The sequence below is a fragment of the Pecten maximus genome, chromosome 15 (assembly GCF_902652985.1).
Source record: "Pecten maximus chromosome 15, xPecMax1.1, whole genome shotgun sequence".
Lineage (NCBI taxonomy): Eukaryota > Metazoa > Mollusca > Bivalvia > Pectinida > Pectinidae > Pecten > Pecten maximus.
The window spans coordinates 15,601,267-15,614,599 of NC_047029.1; the positions used below are offsets into that span (position 1 = coordinate 15,601,267).

The following is a 13,333-nucleotide window of genomic DNA, read 5'->3' on the forward strand; positions in this document are numbered from 1 at the left end:
ATGTAACGGGGACATATCTACCATAAAGTGATGTAACGGGGATATATCTCCCATAGAGTGATGTAACGGGGATATATCTACCATAGAGTGATGTAACGGGGATATATCTACCATAGAGTGATGTAACTGGGATATATCTACCATAGAGTGATGTAACTGGGATATATCTACCATAGAGTGATGTAACGGGGATATATCTACCATAGAGTGATGTAACTGGGATATATCTACCATAGAGTGATGTAACTGGGATATATCTACCATAGAGTGATGTAACGGGGATATATCGACCATAGATTGATGTAACGGGGATATATCTACCATGTAGTGATGTAATGGGGATATATATACCATAGAGTGATGTAAATGGGACATATCTACCATAGAGTAATGTAACGGGATATATCTACCATAGGAAGATGAAGCGCGGGATATCTCAACCATAGAGTAATGTAACGGGGATATATCTACCATAGAGTGACGTGAGAGGGGATATATTTACCATAGAGTGATGTAACGGGGATATCTCTACCATAGAGTGATGTAACGGGGATATATCTACCACATAGTGATGTAACGGGATATATCTACCATAGAGTGATGTAACTGGGATATATCTACCATAGAGTGATGTAACTGGGATATATCTACCATAGAGTGATGTAACTGGGATATATCTACCATAGAGTGATGTAACGGGGATATATCTACCATAGATTGATGTAACGGGGATATATCTACCATATAGTGATGTAATGGGGATATATATACCATAGAGTGATGTAAATGGGACATATCTACCATAGAGTAATGTTACGGGATATATCTACCATAAAGTGATTAACGGGGATATATATACCATAGAGTGATGTAACGGGGATATATCTACCATAGAGTGATGTAACTGGGATATATCTACCATAGAGTGATGTAACTGGGATATATCTACCATAGAGTGATGTAACGGGGATATATCTACCATAGATTGATGTAACGGGGATATATCTACCATATAGTGATGTAATGGGGATATATATACCATAGAGTGATGTAAATGGGACATATCTACCATAGAGTAATGTTACGGGATATATCTACCATAGTAAGATGAAGCGCGGGATATATCAACCATAGAGTAATGTAACGGGGATATATCTACCAAAGAGTGATGTAAGAGGGGATATATCTACCATAGAGTGATGTAACGGGGATATCTCTACCATAGAGTGATGTAACGAAGATATATCTACCATATAGTGATGTAACGGGGTATATCTACCATAGAGTGATGTAACTGGGATATATCCACCAAAGAGTGATGTTACGGGATATATCTACCATATAGTGATGTAACGGGATATATCTATCATAGAGTGATGTAACGGGGATATATCTACCATAGTGTGATGTAACGAGGATATATCTACCATAGATTGGTGTAACGGGGATATATCTACGATAGAGTGATGTCCTGGGGATATATCTACCATACAGTGATGTAACGGGGATATATCTACCATAGACTGATGTAAGAGGGGCTATATCTACCATAGATTGGTGTTACGGGGATATATCTACCATAGATTGGTGTAACGGGGATATATCTACCATAGAGTGATGTAACGAGGATATACATATAATTAACAAGCTACCAATCCATTTAACATTCCTATCAATGATAAATAACAACCCATCAATCCAAGTAGTATGGCTACCAATGATAAGTAACAACCCGTAAATCCTATAAACATGGCTACCAATGATAAATAACCACCTATCAATCCAATTAACATGACTACCAATGATAAATGACAACTCATCAATCCAATTAACATGACTACTAATGACAAATAACAACCTATCAATCCAATTAACATGACTACCAATGATAAATAACAACATATCAATCCAATTAACATGACTACCAATGATAAATGACTACACATCAATCCAATTAACATGACAACAATGATAAAAAACAGCCAATCAATCTAATTAACATGACTTAAATGATAAATAACAACAAATAGATCCAATTAACATGACTACTAATGATAAATGACTACACATCAATCCAATTAACATGACTACCAATGATAAATAGCACCCCATCAATCTAATTAGAATGACTACAAATGATAATAACTACACATCAATCCAATTAAAATGGCTACCAATGATAAATAACACCCCATCAATTCAATTAACATGACTACCATAGATAAATAACAACCCATCAATCCAATTAACATGACTACCATGGATAAATAACAACCCATCAATTAAATTAACATGTCTACCAAAGATAAATAACTACCCAACAATCCAATTAAAATGGCTACAAACGATTAATAACAACCCATCAATCCAATTAAAATGGCTACCAACGATTAATAACAACCCATAAATCCAATTAAAATGGCTACCAACGATTAACAACTACACATCGATCTAATTACCATGGTTACCAATGATAAAAACCAACCCATCAATCTAATTAACATGACTACCAATGATAAATAACAACCTATCAATCCAATTAAAATGGCTACCAATGATAAATAACACCCCATTATTATACTTTACATAGCAACCAATAATGATTAACACGTTGGTACCCTTACACGTTGTTATTTGAAAATATATGATGTATAATGTGTACTGGTTATGTAATCACCGCCAGTCGATTGAATCGGGTGGCCATTTTCCGACACATTAAAGACTATATATTGTGTAGTAATCAATTGTCGGGAATCTGCCTTTATTCAAGGTTGGAATAAGATATTGTTATCATTACATGTTATTTTTAAATATATTATACATACTCTAGATTAAGGTTGAAAATAGATTCGAATCGGAGATTTGAGGACAGCATTCCCCAAATGATGCATATACTTACAGTCCGGCGAGCAGCAGGTAGAAAGGCGCGCGTCACGTGACATAGACACAGGGTTCAGTGAGAAAAACAACGGTTGAAAAAGATATATTGAACATTTTCATTTGTTTACAAATAGGTTTGTCACAAACTCTTATAGAACCTGGTTAGTGACTAGTCTACAGATGCAAATATATACAAATATTACTACTATTTGGTAGCCTTTAACATTGGCGGGAACATACAACACATACAATATAAGTTATATATATGTAGTGGTCTGTCTGACCGCTGACACCCGGTTTTATTACAATATTAAATATGTTTCCTTATATCTAAAACTAGTACTTGACTCTGACTATGGACTCGGCCCGTACCACTCACAACGGCTAGTCACTGGTCGCCGGTCTGTGTGTGACCGCTGACTATACGGGGAGTCAGTGACTAGCAGTATGTATAATCTAACATGATCTGACGCTCTGACTCTTACTATTTATTAGTCCCATGCCGTTTGAAAAACGGGGGGACTTTAGGTTTACCGTCCGTCCGTCCGTCCGTCCGTCCGTCCGTCCGTCCGTCCGTCCGTCCGTCCGTCCGGCCGTCCGTCCATCCGTCTGTCTGTCTGTCATGCAACGGTTGTCCGGACAACTCCTTCTATTACTACTCCGATTTTAACAAAACTTGGTATACATGATCAGTATAACATGTAGTTGTGCATCCCACATTTTTTCTCGAAATTTCATTTTTCAAAATAGCCGCCGGCTTCTCATTGGTTGAGGCTTGTCCGGACAACTCCTCCTAAAGTACTACTCCGATTTTAACGAAACTTGGTATACATGATCAGTATAACATGTAGTTGTGCCTCCCACATTTGTTGCCTCGAAATTTCATTTTTCAAAATGGCCGCCGGCTTCTCATTGGTTGAGGGTTGTCCGGACAACTCCTCCTAAAGGACTACTCCGATTTTAACGAAACTTGGTATACATGATCAGTATGACATGTAGTTGTGCATCCCACATTTTTTTTCTCGAAAATACATTTTTCAAAAATGAATAGGTGCACTTCTAGCTCAGGCAGGGTACTTTGTATTGCTGTTGCAATACTATCCACCCTTGTTATTATCGGTCTCCTAACTCCTGGTGTTTGCTGCTGACCACCAACACTACTTTTAGTTTGGTTGCTGACATGCCCGCCGACTACCTTGTAGTCGCTGACTTGACCGTCGACTACCTGCTTGTAGTCGCCAACTACTTTGTAGTCGCTAACCTTTAGCTATCAGCCTCTGCCAAACACTCTGTGTTAAAATACCTAGTTAACGGATCAAGGAGAAAACCGTGGTCACATCTATCTTTCCTCTAACTATCTACCTTTTCTGAGGTTCTCTGCGCTTCTGTCTAAACAGTTTGGGTGCCGAAATCAGAGTGACTGTCGTCTTTATTTATTATTTATTTATGGGTTTTACGTCCGCTATTACGGCCTTACGGCCTGTCAGCTGACGAGAACAGATAGAAAATTGAGTAGAGTGGGCACAGTATGGAGTAAAAGGAGAGAGTGGGAAAGAAGAGAAGGGAGTCGGTTGGAGAACTTATGGGTAATTTTTGAGACGACTCCCCGAGTCCGAATGAATCCTAACCTGGCACTGTTTAGTAGTAGTTACGCCTATCCTATCGAAGATGAGAGGAAGAGGGAAGACCCTACCCTATAAATTTGGTTTATCGAAGTTTTTGACGTCCGTCTTGATACCTATTAAATAATATGAAAAATAAAGTATTGGCTTAAAAAAACCCTATCCTCTGGGCCGGTGTTTTCATAACTACTCTTCAACGAAAGACCGCAGAGGGATCTTTATCGTGCAAGTTGGACATGCTTACACGGGGCACCGTTCGACGGACTAGGTGTTAGTGGTTAGTGGTTAGTTTTAAGTGCTGTCTCTCTATATAGTCATTTAAGTGTGTTATATGTAAGGGTAGAATTACATAATCAAGCGTGCGGGAGAATGCACGAGAATAACTGGTGACCCGGATGAACATATGTAAGCAATAAACAGCGATGCCTGATCGGTATGTGCTGTCTATTTTCATTAAAAATTCTCGACATGTTTTAATGAAATTGTTACTTGCTTAGATATCAAAACTAATATTCGATAAAAACTTCCAGCATACATCTTAGGATATTGTCCGAAAAGGTGTTTTTTTTTTTCGAGATTTGCGCGAGATTAGGCCTTCTTAATTAATCTTGTGCCTCAAACTTAGCGGTTCAACAATATTTTGTTATTAACAGGAACCGCTTAAGTTTGCGATGCTGATATATATTGTTCTGTAAGGTTTATATATATATATATACTATGTCATTTAGTGTGATGAAGGAAAAACGTTGTTAATATTGCTGATGATTTAGAATTAAACCAATCACAATATTCGTGGCCGAAATGTACTTGACGCTACTAGATTTCCTACGCTACTCTCAGCAAGGAAAAACAGAAAACACAGGGACCGAGGTCCGGTCTATACGATAGGTGATCAGTCTGTACTACTTTCACTAGTTTTAAAAAAAAGAACATGGAATACAGCGTTGTTGTTACGCTGTACACTATCCAGTACTTTGCTTTGGCGCTTTTCGATGATGAGTCTTTTGATATCTGGTTCACTTGTCCAAAACAGAAACTTTGACGGTAACGTGGCCAACAAATTATTGTCCGGTTACAAAAAAAAATAAAGAAACTACCCTACTACCTTATCAAACATACATATTTATCAACAGGCTCTATGGGCCTGTATCCTTTACATGATACTAAGGTCTCCTTGAATTGACACGTCCTTTATGTAGATGCTAAGCTGATAATTTATTTATTAAAATTTAAGAGTACGTAATATCATTGCCCTAGCTCTCTTGCTAATTCGGAATTTTGTTTTTACCATATTCGATCTCCATGACTTTTAAAGCAGGTCAAGGCCAAACGATAATCATTCATTCGTACATGGTACTGGCCCATTATCTTTATCCTGAGTCTTTTGGTTATTGAGAAAAGGTTGTTTCAATACTTGGTAATGTAAATATTTGTGGTGTTTCGATGACTGCATTATCAACTTCAAATTAAATTAAAAATGTACAAGTATATGTGATGTACTGTAGTCGAATCGGCTACGTTTTGTTTAACAATTGGTCATAGATGTGCGAGAGACTGTAGTCCCCCTCGTCTCTGTTTAGTATTAGTGTATCCAGATTGCTTTCCTTGTCAACAACTTCCCAGTCGGACCACGAATCATATGCCCCTTTTTACGATATATGATGCATCGCAGTTCTTGCATCCTATTTTGTATATACAGTCGGCGACGTGTTATATCATTTGGACTGAAATATTTCGGAGAGCTACAGCCAACATTCCTAAGACCTGCACTGTATCTACAATAGAGTGATGTAACTGGGAAATATCTACCATAGAGTGATGTAACGGGGATATATCTACCATAGAGAGATGTAACGGGGATATATCTACCATAGAGTGATGTAATGAGGATATATCTACCATAGAGTAATGTAACGGGGATATATCTAGCATAGAGTGATGTAAGAGGGGAATATCTACCATAGAGTGATGTAACTGGGATATATCTACCATAGAGTGATGTAACGGGGATATATCTACCATAGAGTGATGTAACGGGGTATATCTACCATAGAGTGATGTAACGGGGATATATCTGCCATAGAGTGATGTAACGGGGATATATCTACCATAGATTGATGTAACGGGGATATATCTACCATAGAGTGATGTAACTGGAATATATCTACGGTAGAGTGATGTAATGAGTATATATCTACCATAAAGTAATGTAACGGAGATATACATGTATCTACCATAGAGTGATGTAACGGGGATATATCTACCATAGAGTGATGTAACGGGGATATATCTAACATAGAGTGATGTAACGGGGATATATCTACCATAGAGTGATGTAACGAGGATATATCTACCATATAGTGATGTAACGGGGTATATCTACCACAGAGTGATGTAACGGGGATATATCTACCATAGAGTGATGTAACGGGGATATATCTACCATAGAGTGATGTAATGGGGATATATCTACCATATAGTGATGTAACGGGGATATATCTACCATAGAGTGATGTAACGGGGATATCTCTACCATAGAGTAATGTAACGGGGATATACAATGTACATGTATCTACCATAGAGTGATGTAACGGGGATATATCTACCATAGAGTAATGTAACGGGGATATACAATGTACATGTATCTACCATAGAGTGATGTAACTGGGATATATCTAACATAGAGTGATGTAACGGGGATATATCTACCATAGAGTGATGTAACGGGGATATACAATGTACATGTATCTACCATAGAGTGATGTAACTGGGATATATCTACCATAGAGTGATGTAAGAGGGGATATATCTACCATAGAGTCATGTAACGGGGATATATCTAACATAGAGTGATATAACTGGGATATATCTACCATAGAGTGATGTAAGAGGGGATATATCTACCATAGAGTCATGTAACGGGGATATATCTACCATAGAGTGATGTAAGAGGGATATATCTACCATAGAGTGATGTAACTGGGATATATCTACCATAGAGTGATGTAACGGGGATATATCTACCATAGAGTGATGTAACTGGGATATATCTACCATAGAGTGATGTAAGAGGGGATATATCTACCATAGAGTGATGTAACGTTGATATATCTACCATAGAGTGATGTAACGGGGATATATCTACCATAGAGTGATGTAACTGGGATATATCTACCATAGAGTGATGTAACGGGGATATATCTACCATAGAGTGATGTAAGAGGGGATATATCTACCATAGAGTGATGTAACGGAGATATATCTACCATAGAGTGATGTAACGGGGATATATCTGCCATAGAGACATGTAACGGGGATATACAATGTACATGCATCTACCATAGAGTGATGTAACTGGGATATCTCTACCAGATAGTGATGTAACGGGGTATATCTACCATAGAGTCATGTAACGGGGATATATCTACCATAGAGTGATGTAACTGGGATATATCTACCATAGAGTGATGTAACTGGGATACATCTACCATAGAGTGATGTAACTGGGATATCTCTACCAGATAGTGATGTAACGGGGTATATCTACCATAGAGTCATGTAACGGGGATATATCTACCATAGAGTGATGTAACTGGGATATATCTACCATAGAGTGATGTAACGGGGATACATCTACCATAGAGTGATGTAACGGGGATATCTCTACCATAGAGGGATGTAAGAGGGGATATATCTACCATAGAGTGATGTAACGGGGATATATCTACCATAGAGTGATGTAACGGGGATATACAATCTACATGTATCTACCTTAAAGTACTGTAACGGGGATATACAATGTACATGTATCTACCATAGAGTGATGAACTGTGATATATCTACCATAGAGGGATGTAACGGGGATATATCTACCATAGAGTGATGTAATGAGGATATAGCTACCATAAAGTAATGTAATGGGGATATACAATATACATGTATCTACCATAGAGTGATGTAACTGGGATTTATCTACCATAAAGTGATGTAACGGGGATATATCTACCATAGAGTAATGTAACGGGGATATACATGTATCTACCATATAGTGATGTAAAGGGGATATATCTACCATAGAGTGATGTAACGGGGATATATCTACCATAGAGTGATGTAACAGGGATATATCTACCATAGAGCGATGTAACGGTGATATATATATATACCATAGAGTGATGTAAGAGGGCAGATATATACCATCAAGTAATGTAAGAAGGGATATAACTACCATAGAGTAATGTAACGGGGATATATCTACCATATAGTAATGTAACGGGGATATATCTACCATAGAGTGATGTAACGGGGATATATCTACCATACAATGATGTAACGGGGATATATCTACCATACAGTGATGTAACGGGGATATATTTACCATAGAGTGATGTAACGGGGATACTGACAGATTATATCGCTCACTTGAGTATGATGCTGACATATTATATCGCTCATTTGAGTATGATACTGACAGATGATATCGCTCACTTGAGTAATGTATGATGCCAAATGATTATTTTATTTATCTGATTACATTGTTCTCTTTACATAATAAAGACTTTTAGAATGAGATTTGGTTATATGTGCGGATGACACTGTTCTGTTCGCACAGTAAAAGGAGGGACCTCAAACTATGCTTAACGCTCTAAAAGAAGTGTATGTGACGAACACTGGCTACTTGCCATATACTAATAGTTAGTGTCTATTTTTAATCATAATTATGTTACTGAACCGTGCCTATACCACGTGACCATCGCCTTTATTCTATTTGCTGTTCGCCTTAACGTAAGTATTTTAGAATCTTTCTGAAATAACACTATTATAAAGTTTATTACCACTGTATATAAACTTTACTAAAATATGAAATGTTTAATACTTATAATTAAGGAAGTGTCCTGAAAATCGAGTATGGGCATCATTTCCTCAAGCATGTCGTTTACATTGAAATAAAATGGCTACCCGATCGAATTAACTGGCGGTGATTGCATTATCAGTACACCGCATTTTAGTTATTAATCATTAGTGGTAGCCATTTTAATTGGATTGGTGGGTTCTTATGTGTTCAGTGATACAAATACAAGTATTGTCTATATAAAAAATCGATTGAACAAAAAACGTCTAGTTTGACTACAATTTCTAACATAAACAAAGTACTGACTGGAGTTCAATGGTAGTATTGTGTACCTGACGCGGGTATAGGTAGAATCAGTTATGAATTATTGAGTAATTGTCTGCTGGGCTATACATACCTACACACACTGCCTGTTCGTAATTTTAAAATTGACTTACCGATAACTATTCACAACCAGTTTTTTAAACAGTATTTGAGATCAGCAGTTTCTTTCAAGCATTTCAAGGACATCAATACACAACGGACGGGTGGTTATATATATATGTATTATTGAATAACATGGCTACACATGGGAAACGAGCCGAGATAATTCTATACAATAAAACAAGTCAGCGTGTGTGTATATCATATGTCGCAGGCAGTGTTTACTGGGTAAACATGCGTACATTTGTGTATATTGTGCTTTGCGGACATCCTAAACAGGCGGTCTTTCAGCTGTAATATTATAGGTGTATAGCGAGGATGATATCATGAGTTTTGTCACTTCCAAAAGACTATGGTAAAACCCACTTTACTTTGTTTTTATACTTAGCTTTTTATACTCCTAGGTCTGTATCTCTGATGACGTTTAAAATTTTTGAAGCCATGAAAATTATTGAGAGATAAGTACTCCATACAAAGAGTTACCACATACTGCCTACTGTAGCATAAAGCAAGTGTTTTTTTTCTATTTTGGAAAGAATATAAAGTCGTTGTACATTACTAATAGTAATCTTAACATGTGTGACACGTGTTTCGAAATCCAACACGAGACTTCCTAAACAAATTGCATCAATCTAAATAGTATTTTATAAAGACAATTTCCTTAAGCAGAAAGAACTATTTCTCTTACTAGAGATGCATGCTAGAGGTGTATATCAATAGTACTTGAGGCGCATGTTGGTGGTTCCAGAAGTAAATATTAACAGTACTTGAGGTGCATGTTGGTGGTTCCAGAAGTAAATAGTAATAGTACTTGAGGTGCATGTCGGTGGTTCCAGAAGTAAATATTAATAGTACTTGAGGCGCATGTCGGTGGTTCCAGAAGTAAATATTAATAGTACTTGAGGTGCATGTTGGTGGTTCCAGTAGTAAATATTAATAGTACTTGAGGTGAATGTTGGTGGTTCCAGAAGTAGATATTAATAGTATTTGAGGTGCATGTTGGTGGTTCCAGTATTAAATATTAATAGTATTTGAGGTGCATGTCGATGGTGCCGGAAGGTGATGCTATTGTGCTTGAGGTGCAGGTCGGTGGTGCTAAAATTGTAGGCCGGTAGTGATCGGACACTACATATCACAGTGCTAGTACGCTTCACATTGGCCATTAGTTTGATGAAGGTGACAATGTAGTCATCGAAACGTCATACTCTTAAATATCATATTAGTTGTGCTATATAACTTCTCATATTTACTTTAGCAACCTGAAGAAAAATGTTGAAGAATATGCTTTGAATCATTATTTACAGGGAAGGTGTGATTTTACAGTAATAGATCCAATTGGAAATCTGTAAAAAAATGTCGAATGGTTTATGTTGAATAAGGTCGATTGCCATTGGCTTATGATCACATTTTAAGAATGATAAAATACTAGGTTATTAAATCATGATAACAGTATTTTAAATGCAATTTGATGATTTGTGTAACTTTATGGACGAAACATGCTCCTTCTGAAATCAGTTTATTCCCTTGCTCAAACAGTAATGTGATCTATATAGACAATGTCACTTTACAATATAACTTAACTAAATAATTTCATAAACAACATATAATTGCAATATTATAGCTACGTTTCTCTGCGCATAATCTTGCTATAGAAGTTGGTAGAAGTAGAAACAGTGTTCGGAATAATAGGCTTTGTAACAAGTGTTCAAAAACGAGATTGAAGAGGATTAATTCCACTTGTCAATTGAATGTATTGTATTAAAAGTATAGTTTAGGCTAATTTATTGAGTAGGCAAATAAACAGAGAACAATAAAATATGTGTTTAATAATATTGTAAATTTCTCGATAGTATATTTTATGTACATTCTTTGTGTTAATATTATCTACTAAAAGTAATAAATTTCTCCATGTATATACGTTGAACGATATAGATTGATCTCTTTATTATGTACCTTACGCAATATTTATAGAATGTGTGTTCATGTTGATCTTCTCATGCTATCCTTTGTGTTTTTTAAAATTTGATTATTATGTATTATGTTAAAACAAAACTGTTTAGCTGTCAAACCAAAGGTAATGAAATTAAGGAAATGGCGGTAAAAATAAATTGCGTCGTCTACTGACGGAATCGCAGGAATTCACGGAAGTAACATGGGTCGTCGTGGTAAAGACGTGACATCAGCCTTAAGAAAAGCGGTCGTAGCGATTATAGAAGGTGGGATAAAACAAACAATTGTTGCAGATAGGTTAGAAATACCAAAATCTACAGTTTCTGATATTTGGAAGCGATATGTGAGACGAGGAAACACTGAAAATACACATCGATGTGGAAGGACGCCATATTTGACAGATCGCGACCAGAGAAGGCTCTTGAAAGTTGTTAGTGGAAATAGGAGAAAATCGTTGGATGAAGTAACAGCCGAATTAAATGACTACAGGAACGTTGTAAAGATTGTGAAGTCAATCTGAGAAAACGTGTGTCATTTTGTTTTGAGAAAAGAAATCTGACTGTAGAAAACTATTGGAAAGATGTTATTTTTTCTGATGAAAGTCAAATCGTGATCGGCAACGACAACATAATCTTTATATGGAGGCGAAAAGACGAGGCATACCGGCCAGCCTGCATCTGTCCGCGGTCACACCGGAAACTTTCCGTGATGATTTGGGGGTGTATTACCCATAATGGAGTTGGTACTGTTTGCAGTGTAAATGGCACCACCAATGCCCTAAAGTATATCTATATTTTGGAAGAAAATCTGTGGCCAGTTATAGCGAGACATTTCGCAAACCAAAACTATATTTTTCAACAGGACAATGCTCCAGTTCACAAGGCTCGTGTTGTGTCTGAATATTTTACAAACCACGATATTCTCGTTCTAGAATGGCCTCCACGAAGTCCTGATTTAAATATAATCGAAAACGTGTGGTTAAAACTAAAAATACGGCTAAAGGCAGTGGTCAACAACATCACTAATCAAACAGAGCTTTTTGATGAAACCATCTGGCAATGCATTGATGTAGAATACATTCAAGGCTTATACCAATCGATTCCCGCCCGTCTGAAGGAAGCACGGAAGTCCAAGGGTCAGATCACCAAATATTAGGTCAGTATCACAACACATATCATTTTTATAACGAATGCTATAAAATATTATTTTGTTCCTTTACTTTAAGGACTGTAGACGACGAAATCAACAACAATGCCGCCTAAGGACGACAAAAAAATCCATATCAACATTGTGGTCATTGGCCACGTGGATTCAGGGAAGTCCACAACCACTGGTCACTTGATTTACAAATGTGGCGGTATTGACAAACGAGTCATTGAGAAATTTGAGAAGGAGGCGGCTGAGGTAAAGTCGATAATTGTGTATTTAAAAACAAAATCTAACCAGTATTGAAGTGATGCACAGATTGTATGTATTTTATGTAAATAACAGTTTAGAATGTGAAGTACCAGTTCCCAACCAAGTAACAATTTCCATTGCATCAGCATATACAGATTAAAATGAATTAGATTCACTAACAATGCAATGGTTCCAAATAAAATGTTTC

The 13,333-nt window shown here is 36.8% G+C and overlaps 1 long non-coding RNA gene across 1 annotated transcript; it reads left to right on the forward strand.

Moving 5' to 3' along the window:
* Positions 1–9,209: 9,209 nt before the first annotated feature.
* LOC117343231 lies at positions 9,210–12,995 on the forward strand. The gene is made up of 2 exons (XR_004536011.1): positions 9,210–9,287; positions 12,953–12,995. It is a non-coding gene; the product is annotated as an uncharacterized LOC117343231 (long non-coding RNA).
* Positions 12,996–13,333: the final 338 nt, after the last annotated feature.